Genomic DNA, 16,449 nt, shown 5'->3' on the forward strand with positions numbered 1-16,449 from the left:
TTGATGGTTTTGGACGAACAGGGAAGAACCTGTTTTGACTGGAATCACACAATCTCCTGGGCTTGCGCCAATCTGGTTTCCAACCAAGCCACGGCACTGAATCGGCCTTACTGGACCTAAAGATTCAACAGGATGATATCAAAGATGCCAAGAAGCAAGCCCTCCTCTTGTTACTGGGCCTGTCTGCAGCCTTCGACCATGTATACATATTGAATAAATCAAAAAGGCAGCCTATGATCGAGCCAGCCAGGAGTCAACCTGGAATTAGTCAAATGTGTTATCCATTGCGCCACTGGACCGCTGCTACAGCGTGAGCAGGAGTCAGCACTTTTGTAACGAAACAGAAGTTTCCTGCTTGAGACACAGTGAGAAACGTACTTCTCATTTTTACAAGGAGAGGTAGAAAAAAACGCTACAAGCCCACAATGAGCAGGTGAGCGAGCGTGTGCCATCATGAGAAACTTAGTTCTCATTTTTCCCAGAGGAGAGGTAGAAAAAACGCACTAACTACGAACAAACAATGTGCTTTTGTGTGCCATGCGTGACAAGGCTCATTTTTAAATACTTTCTAGAACAAAAAGGCAGCATGCGAACGAGCCAGCCAGGAGTCGAACCTGGAATCTTCTGCTCCGTAGGCAGACGCATTATCCATTGCGCCACTGGCCCTCTGCTGCAGTGACTCTTGGAATCAGCACTTTTGTTACGACGCAGAGGCTCATCATGCGGATTGAGCCATCATGAGCAACTTAGTTCTCATTTTTATAAGGAGAGGTGGTTGAAAACACGCCTACGAACTGACAATGAGCAGGCGTGTGCCATGTGTTAGAGACATCATGAGAAATAACGTAGTTCCCATTTTTTCTCCCGAGTAGAGGTAGAAACACGCTGCAACAGTGACTACAAACACACAATGAGCTTTCGAGTGCCTTGCGTGAGAAGGCTCATTTTTAAATACAGAACAAAAAGGCAGCATTTGAACGAGCCAGCCAGGAGTCGAACCTGGAATCTTCTGCTACTTTTGTTACGAACCAGAGGCTCAGGTCGGGCTGCCTGAGACATCACGAGAAACTTTGTTCTCATTTTTACAGCGAGAGGTAGGAAAAACGCTACCAACACACAATAAGCAGGCGTGTGACATGTTTTAAAGAAGGCTCATTTTTAAATACTTTATTGAAAACAATACATACACACATCTGACAAAGAACACATTTGGCATCAGATACTGCCCGGATTGCAACTGTCTGCACGTATTTTCTGGCGAGTTTTACGGACCAAGCATCTCATTTATTGTACGATAGCACTCACATTTTCATGCGCAAATAACAGATTTAGACTGTTTTCACTTTTTAGTATTGTACCATTTTATGTGCTCGGTGCTCTTCAGTGTTAAATCCGCGGGAGAGGATGATCTGTACCCAGATCAACCCCAAAAGTGCCATACAGATATGAAACAGGTAAGGCCTGAGTGATAGGCGTGCCAAGGAGTACTCGACGTGCATGCCACAGAAACGCGAAACATGCAACAAGTGAGAGACATAAAATGGGGTTTTTCACTTTAAGAAATAACATATAATATATTGAATACAATTTTTTGTTTACTTCTTAAAAGGTGTTTTATTGAGCTGCAGCCTTCCTCTTAGAGAGCAGGACTAAGAAGCCCGGCTGGAGCATTTCAGCACATTTTTATTTCCTTTTGGCGATCGCTGTGTCAGGGTGTTGGGTTGGGGCTCCAAGATTGCCGAACACCAGGCGAGCAGTCTATCATGGGGAACAGTTTAGTATACAACACCGGTGCGATGAAGGTACATGGCCTACTGTGCATTTTAAGCACCACCTATAAGCCGAAACCGTTGCATTGAAGTACAGGTAGGAGGGAGATGACATGTGAAGAGGGACACACGACTTGTTTTTTTTTGGGTTATTTATTTGTTAAATATTGTTGGTTGTTTATCGTCTAATTGACTGCCTTGGGCCATGCTTACCTCTTTGGCCATTCCCACCCACTCCTTGCCCCTCCCACCCAAAACTCAACCCCTGGTATCTATGTTGTTTCTAAGCAGTCTGCTGTGAGTTAATGGCTTAATTGCCGCTGTAAATGGCTACCGGTATAATAACAAAAATCTTACCCAATTCTACCTGACCTTAACTCACTACCCCACCCCCTCTATTCCCACCTCTCCCCTCTCACCCAATCTACCCTTATCCCCACCCTACTCTACCACCACTGACTATACCCCAAACCACTCTACACCTACCCCACTCTTCGCTACCCACAATATCCCACACCACTGTACACCTACCCTACCCACTGCCCCACCCCACTGTACCCCTATCCATCAAACCACTGTAGACTGGCAAGGTGACACGAGGTCCTTTGATCCCAATAGATTTCGCCCAGCCTTTCCATATCTTCATATCACTACCGAGTTAAGGTACGTGTTTGTTGAGTCTTCAACTTACCCCAGACCTACGCTAGTTGTTCAAGATCAGACAGGCAGTCAAAGTGAACAGGCACGCCTTTGACAGTGTCTCTTCGGATGTAGGTAGATGCACAAAGTATTCTATTCTGAGGTCCATGCATTCTGCCATGTAAGCGCCAAACAGCCCTTTCACAGGAAGACCCTTCAAAAAGTAAAGACTCCGCTTTCTGTATGTTGGCATGTAGCACGTAGCCCATCTTGGCAGATAGCGTACATCACATTGCATCTAGTGGTGGCCCTATGTTGTGATTCTTCACTTGCCAAATCATAGCAGTGCTAAAAGGTCATGGCCAAGAGGCCTCAGCGGCAGGGGATCTGCGTCCAGTGCAAATTGGCACATGCCAAAACGTCCTGAACAATGGAGAAGGCAAAGAAGTTTCATTAGTGGTGTAATGGGAGGATAAATCGTGTTCCAGATGTTGGGGACATCCCTCAGACCTGTTAAGGGCCTCCATCACACCACTGAGGAATTATCCTTGTTTGTTACTGTTTGCAATGAATGATTGAAGGAGTTGCGTATCTTCAGATCTATAGATTCCTGCTATGATATGACATGATATTGTATTTGAATCGTACTCATACACGCGTGTTTCAGAGCGTGACGAGGCAAGGGAGGGGAAGAAGGGAGGACAAAACAGCGATCTTCCTAGGCCCAGTGACATTGAGAATGCTCAAGTGCAGGGGAGAGGGAGGGAGGAAAGTGCAAGGAGAGGGGCGAGGTGGAACGTGCCTAGGAAGAGATAAAAACAACAACAACTGGTAGCGCAGCCAGCAGGGTGGCAAGTGCGAGGTTTAAAGCGCAGACAAGGGGTGTCTGATAAGTGCAGGTAAGGGCACTGTAGGGTTACAGATACAGACCCAAGTGCAAGGATTGCGTGCAAGGGTTGCCAGGAGGCAGTGCAGGTGTGCGGCTGGGTGGGCAGGGACCTTGGCCCGAAATCAGAGGGTAGCCAGGTGCACGGAGCCGAAGCAGACAGATCAGCAGGGGAGCGGAAGAGCAAAGGCAGAAGCAAAGAGGAAGGTCTTGAGGTGCTTCCGGAACCAGAGATGGTTCTCCTCAAGTTTCAGTGTGGCAGGCAGGCTGTTCCAGAGGGAGGCCCCAGCTGAGGAAAGAGATCTACCCCCAACTCGTTGCTTGGAGAAGCGACCGGCCCTGAGGGAGTTGGAGGTGGATGAGAAAAGAGCTCGAGTGGGAAGGTATTTACGGAGGGAGAGTTGAAGGTATTTTGGACCCAGGCCCCAGTAAGCCTTGTGGACAATGCAGAGGGACTTGAATTTAACCCTTGCAGCCACTGGGAGCAATGAAAAGATTTCAGGGCTGGAGAGATACGATCCCTGGGCTTCAGACCAAGGAAACGTCTTGCAGTCCTGTTCTGGATGAGTTGCAGAGGACAGAGAGAAGAAGCAGGCAGATTTAGAAAGAGGCTGTTGCAGTAGTCTAGCCTAGAGAGAATCAGAGCTCTAGATACAGTAAGCTTCTGGGGGAAGGAGAGGAAAGGAACAATACCTCTGCAAATGTACAGTTGGTAGTTTGACTTCTTAGAGATGTCAGAGATGTGAGAAGAAAAGGAGAGTGTGGAGTCGAAGATGACCCCAAGGTTCTTAGCCTCAAAGGTGGGAGCAGGAAGAGGGCCAAGGGAGGCCGGCCAGAGAGTGGCAGGAAAGGAGGGTGCAGGTGTGCCGATGAGGAGAATCTCTGCCTAAATGGGATTAAGGCAGAGATCATTGGCGGCAGACCAGTCCTGGATGGCAGACAGACGGTCAGAGATGAGGGAGGGAAGCCTGAAAACAAGCAGAGTGTCATCCGCATAGCACTGAAAGTTGAAGCAGAGAGCTGCAATGCGGTGGGAAATGGGTGCCAGGTATTGGTTGAACAGCCAGGGAGAGAGGTTAGACCCGTGGGGAACACCACAAGTAGAGAATGAGATGGCGAAAAGGAAGGACCCAAGTTGGACCTGGGAGGGCCGATCAGAGTGGAAAGAGGTCATCCAGGCCAGGGCCTGATCAGTGATACCCGGCTTATCACGGAGACAGTTGAGCAGGATGGCATGGTTGACCGTGTCAAAGGCAGAAGAGAAATCGAGTAGGATGAGGACCCAAAAGGGATGTTAGAGTCATGGTTGGACAGCAGGTCTTCGCAGGTGTTCAGGAGAGCAGTTTCCATGCTTCTGACAGCTCTGAAGCCAGGCTGATGGTCATGGAGACAACCAACAGAGTCGGTGTGAAGATTAAGCTGGGAGATGGTCAGCTTTTCCAAGAGTTTGCCCTGGAAAGGAGTGATAGAAACCTGCGAAGTTAGCCGGGCCGGAGGGGTCGGCTGTGGAATTTTTGAGAAGAGGGTGCACAAGAGAATGCTTCAGAGTGGAGGGGAAGATTCCACAGGTGATGGAATGGTTACAGAAGTCGGCCAGATTCAGAGCAAGGGTGTCAATGTGGTCCTTGATGGTTTTGGACGAACAGGGAAGAACCTGTTTTGACTGGAATCACACAATCTCCTGGGCTTGCGCCAATCTGGTTTCCAACCAAGCCACGGCACTGAATCGGCCTTACTGGACCTAAAGATTCAACAGGATGATATCAAAGATGCCAAGAAGCAAGCCCTCCTCTTGTTACTGGGCCTGTCTGCAGCCTTCGACCATGTATACATATTGAATAAATCAAAAAGGCAGCCTATGATCGAGCCAGCCAGGAGTCAACCTGGAATTAGTCAAATGTGTTATCCATTGCGCCACTGGACCGCTGCTACAGCGTGAGCAGGAGTCAGCACTTTTGTAACGAAATAGAAGTTTCCTGCTTGAGACACAGTGAGAAACGTACTTCTCATTTTTACAAGGAGAGGTAGAAAAAAACGCTACAAGCCCACAATGAGCAGGTGAGCGAGCGTGTGCCATCATGAGAAATTTAGTTCTCATTTTTCCCAGAGGAGAGGTAGAAAAAACGCACTAACTACGAACAAACAATGTGCTTTTGTGTGCCATGCGTGACAAGGCTCATTTTTAAATACTTTCTAGAACAAAAAGGCAGCATGCGAACGAGCCAGCCAGGAGTCGAACCTGGAATCTTCTGCTCCGTAGGCAGACGCGTTATCCATTGCGCCACTGGCCCTCTGCTGCAGTGACTTTCGGAATCAGCACTTTTGTTACGACGCAGATGCTCATCATGCGGATTGAGCCATCATGAGCAACTTAGTTCTCATTTTTATAAGGAGAGGTGGTTGAAAACACGCCTACGAACTGACAATGAGCAGGCGTGTGCCATGTGTTAGAGACATCATGAGAAATAACGTAGTTCCCATTTTTTCTCCCGAGTAGAGGTAGAAACACGCTGCAACAGTGACTACAAACACACAATGAGCTTCGAGTGCCTTGCGTGAGAAGGCTCATTTTTAAATACAGAACAAAAAGGCAGCATTTGAACGAGCCAGCCAGGAGTCGAACCTGGAATCTTCTGCTCCGTAGGCAGACGCGTTATCCATTGCGCCACTGGCCCGCTGCTGCACTGTGTGCTGCATTCAGCACTTTTGTTACGAACCAGAGGCTCAGGTCGGGCTGCCTGAGACATCACGAGAAACTTTGTTCTCATTTTTACAGCGAGAGGTAGGAAAAACGCTACCAACACACAATAAGCAGGCGTGTGACATGTGTTAAAGAAGGCTCATTTTTAAATACTTTATTGAAAACAATACATACAAACATCTGACAAAGAACGCATTTGGCATCAGATACTGCCCGGATTGCAACTCTCTGCACGTATTTTCTGGCGAGTTTTACGGACCAAGCATCTCATTTATTGTACTATAGCACTCACATTTTCATGCGCAAATAACAGATTTAGACTGTTTTCACTTTTTAGTATTGTACCATTTTATGTGCTCGGTGCTCTTCAGTGTTAAATCCGCGGGAGAGGATGATCTGTACCCAGATCAACCCCAAAAGTGCCATACAGATATGAAACAGATAAGGCCTGAGTGATAGGCGTGCCAAGGAGTACTCGACGTGCATGCTACAGAAACGCGAAACATGCAACAAGTGAGAGACATAAAATGGGGTTTTTCACTTTAAGAAATAACATATAATATATTGAATACAATTTTTTGTTTACTTCTTAAAAGGTGTTTTATTGAGCTGTAGCCTTCCTCTTAGAGAGCAGGACTAAGAAGCCCGGCTGGAGTATTTCAGCACATTTTTATTTCCTTTTGGCGATCGCTGTGTCAGGGTGTTGGGTTGGGGCTCCAAGATTGCCGAACACCAGGCGAGCAGTCTATCATGGGGAACAGTTTAGTATACAACACCGGTGCGATGAAGGCACATGGCCTACTGTGCATTTTAAGCACCACCTATAAGCCGAAACCGTTGCATTGAAGTACAGGTAGGAGGGAGATGACATGTGAAGAGGGACACACGACTTGTTTTTTTTTGGGTTATTTATTTGTTAAATATTGTTGGTTGTTTATCGTCTAATTGACTGCCTTGGGCCATGCTTACCTCTTTGGCCATTCCCACCCACTCCTTGCCCCTCCCACCCAAAACTCAACCCCTGGTATCTATGTTGTTTCTAAGCAGTCTGCTGTGAGTTAATGGCTTAATTGCCGCTGTAAATGGCTACCGGTATAATAACAAAAATCTTACCCAATTCTACCTGTCCTTAACTCACTACCCCACCCCCTCTATTCCCACCTCTCCCCTCTCACCCAATCTACCCTTATCCCCACCCTACTCTACCACCACTGACTATACCCCAAACCACTCTACACCTACCCCACTCTTCGCTACCCACAATATCCCACACCACTGTAGACCTACCCTACCCACTGCCCCACCCCACTGTACCCCTATCCATCAAACCACTGTAGACTGGCAAGGTGACACGAGGTCCTTTGATCCCAATAGATTTCGCCCAGCCTTTCCATATCTTCAGATCACTACCGAGTTAAGGTACGTGTTTGTTGAGTCTTCAACTTACCCCAGACCTACGCTAGTTGTTCAAGATCAGACAGGCAGTCAAAGTGAACAGGCACGCCTTTGACAATGTCTCTTCGGATGTAGGTAGATGCACAAAGTATTCTATTCTGAGGTCCATGCATTCTGCCATGTAAGCGCCAAACAGCCCTTTCACGGGAAGACCCTTCAAAAAGTAAAGACTCCGCTTTCTGTATGTTGGCATGTAGCACGTAGCCCATCTTGGCAGATAGCGTACATCACATTGCATCTAGTGGTGGCCCCATGTTGTGATTCTTCACTTGCCAAATCATAGCAGTGCTAAAAGGTCATGGCCAAGAGGCCTCAGCGGCAGGGGATCTGCGTCCAGTGCAAATTGGCACATGCCAAAACGTCCTGAACAATGGAGAAGGCAAAGAAGTTTCATTAGTGGTGTAATGGGAGGATAAATCGTGTTCCAGATGTTGGGGACATCCCTCAGACCTGTTAAGGGCCTCCATCACACCACTGAGGAATCATCCTTGTTTGTTACTGTTTGCAATGAATGATTGAAGGAGTTGCGTATCTTCAGATCTATAGATTCCTGCTATGATATGACATGATATTGTATTTGAATTGTACTCATACACGCGTGTTTCAGAGCGTGACGAGGCAAGGGAGGGGAAGAAGGGAGGACAAAACAGCGATCTTCCTAGGCCCAGTGACATTGAGAATGCTCAAGTGCAGGGGAGAGGGAGGGAGGAAAGTACAAGGAGAGGGGCGAGGTGGAACGTGCCGAGGAAGGGATAAAAACAACAACAACTGGTAGCGCAGCCAGCAGGGTGGCAAGTGCGAGGTTTAAAGCGCAGACAAGGGGTGTCTGATAAGTGCAGGTAAGGGCACTGTAGGGTTACAGATACAGACCCAAGTGCAAGGATTGCGTGCAAGGGTTGCCAGGAGGCAGTGCAGGTGTGCGGCTGGGTGGGCAGGGACCTTGGCCCGAAATCAGAGGGTAGCCAGGTGCACGGAGCCGAAGCAGACAGATCAGCAAGGGAGCGGAAGAGCAAAGGCAGAAGCAAAGAGGAAGGTCTTGAGGTGCTTCCGGAACCAGAGATGGTTCTCCTCAAGTTTCAGTGTGGCAGGCAGGCTGTTCCAGAGGGAGGCCCCAGCTGAGGAAAGAGATCTACCCCCAACTCGTTGCTTGGAGAAGCGACCGGCCCTGAGGGAGTTGGAGGTGGATGAGAAAAGAGCTCGAGTGGGAAGGTATTTACGGAGGGAGAGTTGAAGGTATTTTGGACCCAGGCCCCAGTAAGCCTTGTGGACAATGCAGAGGGACTTGAATTTAACCCTTGCAGCCACTGGGAGCAATGAAAAGATTTCAGGGCTGGAGAGATACGATCCCTGGGCTTCAGACCAAGGAAACGTCTTGCAGTCCTGTTCTGGATGAGTTGCAGAGGACAGAGAGAAGAAGCAGGCAGATTTAGAAAGAGGCTGTTGCAGTAGTCTAGCCTAGAGAGAATCAGAGCTCTAGATACAGTAAGCTTCTGGGGGAAGGAGAGGAAAGGAACAATACCTCTGCAAATGTACAGTTGGTAGTTTGACTTCTTAGAGATGTCAGAGATGTGAGAAGAAAAGGAGAGTGTGGAGTCGAAGATGACCCCAAGGTTCTTAGCCTCAAAGGTGGGAGCAGGAAGAGGGCCAAGGGAGGCCGGCCAGAGAGTGGCAGGAAAGGAGGGTGCAGGTGTGCCGATGAGGAGAATCTCTGCCTAAATGGGATTAAGGCAGAGATCATTGGCGGCAGACCAGTCCTGGATGGCAGACAGACGGTCAGAGATGAGGGAGGGAAGCCTGAAAACAAGCAGAGTGTCATCCGCATAGCACTGAAAGTTGAAGCAGAGAGCTGCAATGCGGTGGGAAATGGATGCCAGGTATTGGTTGAACAGCCAGGGAGAGAGGTTAGACCCGTGGGGAACACCACAAGTAGAGAATGAGATGGCGAAAAGGAAGGACCCAAGTTGGACCTGGGAGGGCCGATCAGAGTGGAAAGAGGTCATCCAGGCCAGGGCCTGATCAGTGATACCCGGCTTATCACGGAGACAGTTGAGCAGGATGGCATGGTTGACCGTGTCAAAGGCAGAAGAGAAATCGAGTAGGATGAGGACCCAAAAGGGATGTTAGAGTCATGGTTGGACAGCAGGTCTTCACAGGTGTTCAGGAGAGCAGTTTCCATGCTTCTGACAGCTCTGAAGCCAGGCTGATGGTCATGGAGACAACCAACAGAGTCGGTGTGAAGATTAAGCTGGGAGATGGTCAGCTTTTCCAAGAGGTTGCCCTGGAAAGGAGTGATAGAAACCTGCGAAGTTAGCCGGGCCGGAGGGGTCGGCTGTGGAATTTTTGAGAAGAGGGTGCACAAGAGAATGCTTCAGAGTGGAGGGGAAGATTCCACAGGTGATGGAATGGTTACAGAAGTCGGCCAGATTCAGAGCAAGGGTGTCAATGTGGTCCTTGATGGTTTTGGACGAACAGGGAAGAACCTGTTTTGACTGGAATCACACAATCTCCTGGGCTTGCGCCAATCTGGTTTCCAACCAAGCCACGGCACTGAATCGGCCTTACTGGACCTAAAGATTCAACAGGATGATATCAAAGATGCCAAGAAGCAAGCCCTCCTCTTGTTACTGGGCCTGTCTGCAGCCTTCGACCATGTATACATATTGAATAAATCAAAAAGGCAGCCTATGATCGAGCCAGCCAGGAGTCAACCTGGAATTAGTCAAATGTGTTATCCATTGCGCCACTGGACCGCTGCTACAGCGTGAGCAGGAGTCAGCACTTTTGTAACGAAACAGAAGTTTCCTGCTTGAGACACAGTGAGAAACGTACTTCTCATTTTTACAAGGAGAGGTAGAAAAAAACGCTACAAGCCCACAATGAGCAGGTGAGCGAGCGTGTGCCATCATGAGAAACTTAGTTCTCATTTTTCCCAGAGGAGAGGTAGAAAAAACGCACTAACTACGAACAAACAATGTGCTTTTGTGTGCCATGCGTGACAAGGCTCATTTTTAAATACTTTCTAGAACAAAAAGGCAGCATGCGAACGAGCCAGCCAGGAGTCGAACCTGGAATCTTCTGCTCCGTAGGCAGACGCATTATCCATTGCGCCACTGGCCCTCTGCTGCAGTGACTCTTGGAATCAGCACTTTTGTTACGACGCAGAGGCTCATCATGCGGATTGAGCCATCATGAGCAACTTAGTTCTCATTTTTATAAGGAGAGGTGGTTGAAAACACGCCTACGAACTGACAATGAGCAGGCGTGTGCCATGTGTTAGAGACATCATGAGAAATAACGTAGTTCCCATTTTTTCTCCCGAGTAGAGGTAGAAACACGCTGCAACAGTGACTACAAACACACAATGAGCTTTCGAGTGCCTTGCGTGAGAAGGCTCATTTTTAAATACAGAACAAAAAGGCAGCATTTGAACGAGCCAGCCAGGAGTCGAACCTGGAATCTTCTGCTACTTTTGTTACGAACCAGAGGCTCAGGTCGGGCTGCCTGAGACATCACGAGAAACTTTGTTCTCATTTTTACAGCGAGAGGTAGGAAAAACGCTACCAACACACAATAAGCAGGCGTGTGACATGTTTTAAAGAAGGCTCATTTTTAAATACTTTATTGAAAACAATACATACACACATCTGACAAAGAACACATTTGGCATCAGATACTGCCCGGATTGCAACTGTCTGCACGTATTTTCTGGCGAGTTTTACGGACCAAGCATCTCATTTATTGTACGATAGCACTCACATTTTCATGCGCAAATAACAGATTTAGACTGTTTTCACTTTTTAGTATTGTACCATTTTATGTGCTCGGTGCTCTTCAGTGTTAAATCCGCGGGAGAGGATGATCTGTACCCAGATCAACCCCAAAAGTGCCATACAGATATGAAACAGGTAAGGCCTGAGTGATAGGCGTGCCAAGGAGTACTCGACGTGCATGCCACAGAAACGCGAAACATGCAACAAGTGAGAGACATAAAATGGGGTTTTTCACTTTAAGAAATAACATATAATATATTGAATACAATTTTTTGTTTACTTCTTAAAAGGTGTTTTATTGAGCTGCAGCCTTCCTCTTAGAGAGCAGGACTAAGAAGCCCGGCTGGAGCATTTCAGCACATTTTTATTTCCTTTTGGCGATCGCTGTGTCAGGGTGTTGGGTTGGGGCTCCAAGATTGCCGAACACCAGGCGAGCAGTCTATCATGGGGAACAGTTTAGTATACAACACCGGTGCGATGAAGGTACATGGCCTACTGTGCATTTTAAGCACCACCTATAAGCCGAAACCGTTGCATTGAAGTACAGGTAGGAGGGAGATGACATGTGAAGAGGGACACACGACTTGTTTTTTTTTGGGTTATTTATTTGTTAAATATTGTTGGTTGTTTATCGTCTAATTGACTGCCTTGGGCCATGCTTACCTCTTTGGCCATTCCCACCCACTCCTTGCCCCTCCCACCCAAAACTCAACCCCTGGTATCTATGTTGTTTCTAAGCAGTCTGCTGTGAGTTAATGGCTTAATTGCCGCTGTAAATGGCTACCGGTATAATAACAAAAATCTTACCCAATTCTACCTGACCTTAACTCACTACCCCACCCCCTCTATTCCCACCTCTCCCCTCTCACCCAATCTACCCTTATCCCCACCCTACTCTACCACCACTGACTATACCCCAAACCACTCTACACCTACCCCACTCTTCGCTACCCACAATATCCCACACCACTGTACACCTACCCTACCCACTGCCCCACCCCACTGTACCCCTATCCATCAAACCACTGTAGACTGGCAAGGTGACACGAGGTCCTTTGATCCCAATAGATTTCGCCCAGCCTTTCCATATCTTCATATCACTACCGAGTTAAGGTACGTGTTTGTTGAGTCTTCAACTTACCCCAGACCTACGCTAGTTGTTCAAGATCAGACAGGCAGTCAAAGTGAACAGGCACGCCTTTGACAGTGTCTCTTCGGATGTAGGTAGATGCACAAAGTATTCTATTCTGAGGTCCATGCATTCTGCCATGTAAGCGCCAAACAGCCCTTTCACAGGAAGACCCTTCAAAAAGTAAAGACTCCGCTTTCTGTATGTTGGCATGTAGCACGTAGCCCATCTTGGCAGATAGCGTACATCACATTGCATCTAGTGGTGGCCCTATGTTGTGATTCTTCACTTGCCAAATCATAGCAGTGCTAAAAGGTCATGGCCAAGAGGCCTCAGCGGCAGGGGATCTGCGTCCAGTGCAAATTGGCACATGCCAAAACGTCCTGAACAATGGAGAAGGCAAAGAAGTTTCATTAGTGGTGTAATGGGAGGATAAATCGTGTTCCAGATGTTGGGGACATCCCTCAGACCTGTTAAGGGCCTCCATCACACCACTGAGGAATTATCCTTGTTTGTTACTGTTTGCAATGAATGATTGAAGGAGTTGCGTATCTTCAGATCTATAGATTCCTGCTATGATATGACATGATATTGTATTTGAATCGTACTCATACACGCGTGTTTCAGAGCGTGACGAGGCAAGGGAGGGGAAGAAGGGAGGACAAAACAGCGATCTTCCTAGGCCCAGTGACATTGAGAATGCTCAAGTGCAGGGGAGAGGGAGGGAGGAAAGTGCAAGGAGAGGGGCGAGGTGGAACGTGCCTAGGAAGAGATAAAAACAACAACAACTGGTAGCGCAGCCAGCAGGGTGGCAAGTGCGAGGTTTAAAGCGCAGACAAGGGGTGTCTGATAAGTGCAGGTAAGGGCACTGTAGGGTTACAGATACAGACCCAAGTGCAAGGATTGCGTGCAAGGGTTGCCAGGAGGCAGTGCAGGTGTGCGGCTGGGTGGGCAGGGACCTTGGCCCGAAATCAGAGGGTAGCCAGGTGCACGGAGCCGAAGCAGACAGATCAGCAGGGGAGCGGAAGAGCAAAGGCAGAAGCAAAGAGGAAGGTCTTGAGGTGCTTCCGGAACCAGAGATGGTTCTCCTCAAGTTTCAGTGTGGCAGGCAGGCTGTTCCAGAGGGAGGCCCCAGCTGAGGAAAGAGATCTACCCCCAACTCGTTGCTTGGAGAAGCGACCGGCCCTGAGGGAGTTGGAGGTGGATGAGAAAAGAGCTCGAGTGGGAAGGTATTTACGGAGGGAGAGTTGAAGGTATTTTGGACCCAGGCCCCAGTAAGCCTTGTGGACAATGCAGAGGGACTTGAATTTAACCCTTGCAGCCACTGGGAGCAATGAAAAGATTTCAGGGCTGGAGAGATACGATCCCTGGGCTTCAGACCAAGGAAACGTCTTGCAGTCCTGTTCTGGATGAGTTGCAGAGGACAGAGAGAAGAAGCAGGCAGATTTAGAAAGAGGCTGTTGCAGTAGTCTAGCCTAGAGAGAATCAGAGCTCTAGATACAGTAAGCTTCTGGGGGAAGGAGAGGAAAGGAACAATACCTCTGCAAATGTACAGTTGGTAGTTTGACTTCTTAGAGATGTCAGAGATGTGAGAAGAAAAGGAGAGTGTGGAGTCGAAGATGACCCCAAGGTTCTTAGCCTCAAAGGTGGGAGCAGGAAGAGGGCCAAGGGAGGCCGGCCAGAGAGTGGCAGGAAAGGAGGGTGCAGGTGTGCCGATGAGGAGAATCTCTGCCTAAATGGGATTAAGGCAGAGATCATTGGCGGCAGACCAGTCCTGGATGGCAGACAGACGGTCAGAGATGAGGGAGGGAAGCCTGAAAACAAGCAGAGTGTCATCCGCATAGCACTGAAAGTTGAAGCAGAGAGCTGCAATGCGGTGGGAAATGGGTGCCAGGTATTGGTTGAACAGCCAGGGAGAGAGGTTAGACCCGTGGGGAACACCACAAGTAGAGAATGAGATGGCGAAAAGGAAGGACCCAAGTTGGACCTGGGAGGGCCGATCAGAGTGGAAAGAGGTCATCCAGGCCAGGGCCTGATCAGTGATACCCGGCTTATCACAGAGACAGTTGAGCAGGATGGCATGGTTGACCGTGTCAAAGGCAGAAGAGAAATCGAGTAGGATGAGGACCCAAAAGGGATGTTAGAGTCATGGTTGGACAGCAGGTCTTCACAGGTGTTCAGGAGAGCAGTTTCCATGCTTCTGACAGCTCTGAAGCCAGGCTGATGGTCATGGAGACAACCAACAGAGTCGGTGTGAAGATTAAGCTGGGAGATGGTCAGCTTTTCCAAGAGTTTGCCCTGGAAAGGAGTGATAGAAACCTGCGAAGTTAGCCGGGCCGGAGGGGTCGGCTGTGGAATTTTTGAGAAGAGGGTGCACAAGAGAATGCTTCAGAGTGGAGGGGAAGATTCCACAGGTGATGGAATGGTTACAGAAGTCGGCCAGATTCAGAGCAAGGGTGTCAATGTGGTCCTTGATGGTTTTGGACGAACAGGGAAGAACCTGTTTTGACTGGAATCACACAATCTCCTGGGCTTGCGCCAATCTGGTTTCCAACCAAGCCACGGCACTGAATCGGCCTTACTGGACCTAAAGATTCAACAGGATGATATCAAAGATGCCAAGAAGCAAGCCCTCCTCTTGTTACTGGGCCTGTCTGCAGCCTTCGACCATGTATACATATTGAATAAATCAAAAAGGCAGCCTATGATCGAGCCAGCCAGGAGTCAACCTGGAATTAGTCAAATGTGTTATCCATTGCGCCACTGGACCGCTGCTACAGCGTGAGCAGGAGTCAGCACTTTTGTAACGAAACAGAAGTTTCCTGCTTGAGACACAGTGAGAAACGTACTTCTCATTTTTACAAGGAGAGGTAGAAAAAAACGCTACAAGCCCACAATGAGCAGGTGAGCGAGCGTGTGCCATCATGAGAAACTTAGTTCTCATTTTTCCCAGAGGAGAGGTAGAAAAAACGCACTAACTACGAACAAACAATGTGCTTTTGTGTGCCATGCGTGACAAGGCTCATTTTTAAATACTTTCTAGAACAAAAAGGCAGCATGCGAACGAGCCAGCCAGGAGTCGAACCTGGAATCTTCTGCTCCGTAGGCAGACGCGTTATCCATTGTGCCACTGGCCCTCTGCTGCAGTGACTCTTGGAATCAGCACTTTTGTTACGACGCAGAGGCTCATCATGCGGATTGAGCCATCATGAGCAACTTAGTTCTCATTTTTATAAGGAGAGGTGGTTGAAAACACGCCTACGAACTGACAATGAGCAGGCGTGTGCCATGTGTTAGAGACATCATGAGAAATAACGTAGTTCCCATTTTTTCTCCCGAGTAGAGGTAGAAACACGCTGCAACACTGACTACAAACACACAATGAGCTTTCGAGTGCCTTGCGTGAGAAGGCTCATTTTTAAATACAGAACAAAAAGGCAGCATTTGAACGAGCCAGCCAGGAGTCGAACCTGGAATCTTCTGCTCCGTAGGCAGACGCGTTATCCATTGCGCCACTGGCCCGCTGCTGCACTGTGTGCTGCATTCAGCACTTTTGTTACGAACCAGAGGCTCAGGTCGGGCTGCCTGAGACATCACGAGAAACTTTGTTCTCATTTTTACAGCGAGAGGTAGGAAAAACGCTACCAACACACAATAAGCAGGCGTGTGACATGTGTTAAAGAAGGCTCATTTTTAAATACTTTATTGAAAACAATACATACAAACATCTGACAAAGAACGCATTTGGCATCAGATACTGCCCGGATTGCAACTCTCTGCACGTATTTTCTGGCGAGTTTTACGGACCAAGCATCTCATTTATTGTACGATAGCACTCACATTTTCATGCGCAAATAACAGATTTAGACTGTTTTCACTTTTTAGTATTGTACCATTTTATGTGCTCGGTGCTCTTTTTTTTGGGTTATTTATTTGTTAAATATTGTTGGTTGTTTATCGTCTAATTGACTGCCTTGGGCCATGCTTACCTCTTTGGCCATTCCCACCCACTCCTTGCCCCTCCCACCCAAAACTCAACCCCTGGTATCTATGTTGTTTCTAAGCAGTCTGCTGTGAGTTAATGGCTTAATTGCCGCTGT

The 16,449-nt window shown here is 48.1% G+C and overlaps 6 non-coding genes across 6 annotated transcripts; all 6 read right to left on the minus strand.

The window, feature by feature from the left end:
* Positions 1 to 593: 593 nt before the first annotated feature.
* TRNAR-ACG (transfer RNA arginine (anticodon ACG)) lies at positions 594 to 666 on the minus strand. Its single transcript has one exon. It is a non-coding gene; the product is annotated as a tRNA-Arg (tRNA).
* A 4,846-nt stretch (positions 667 to 5,512) lies between these two features.
* On the minus strand, positions 5,513 to 5,585 carry TRNAR-ACG (transfer RNA arginine (anticodon ACG)). The gene has a single exon. It is a non-coding gene; the product is annotated as a tRNA-Arg (tRNA).
* A 311-nt stretch (positions 5,586 to 5,896) lies between these two features.
* Positions 5,897 to 5,969, minus strand: TRNAR-ACG (transfer RNA arginine (anticodon ACG)). The gene has a single exon. It is a non-coding gene; the product is annotated as a tRNA-Arg (tRNA).
* A 4,525-nt stretch (positions 5,970 to 10,494) lies between these two features.
* Positions 10,495 to 10,567, minus strand: TRNAR-ACG (transfer RNA arginine (anticodon ACG)). Its single transcript has one exon. It is a non-coding gene; the product is annotated as a tRNA-Arg (tRNA).
* Positions 10,568 to 15,413: 4,846 nt separating this feature from the next.
* On the minus strand, positions 15,414 to 15,486 carry TRNAR-ACG (transfer RNA arginine (anticodon ACG)). Its single transcript has one exon. It is a non-coding gene; the product is annotated as a tRNA-Arg (tRNA).
* Positions 15,487 to 15,798: 312 nt separating this feature from the next.
* TRNAR-ACG (transfer RNA arginine (anticodon ACG)) lies at positions 15,799 to 15,871 on the minus strand. Its single transcript has one exon. It is a non-coding gene; the product is annotated as a tRNA-Arg (tRNA).
* Positions 15,872 to 16,449: the final 578 nt, after the last annotated feature.

Source organism: Ambystoma mexicanum, chromosome 13 (assembly GCF_040938575.1).
Source record: "Ambystoma mexicanum isolate Mex_15411 chromosome 13, UKY_AmexF1_1, whole genome shotgun sequence".
Lineage (NCBI taxonomy): Eukaryota > Metazoa > Chordata > Amphibia > Caudata > Ambystomatidae > Ambystoma > Ambystoma mexicanum.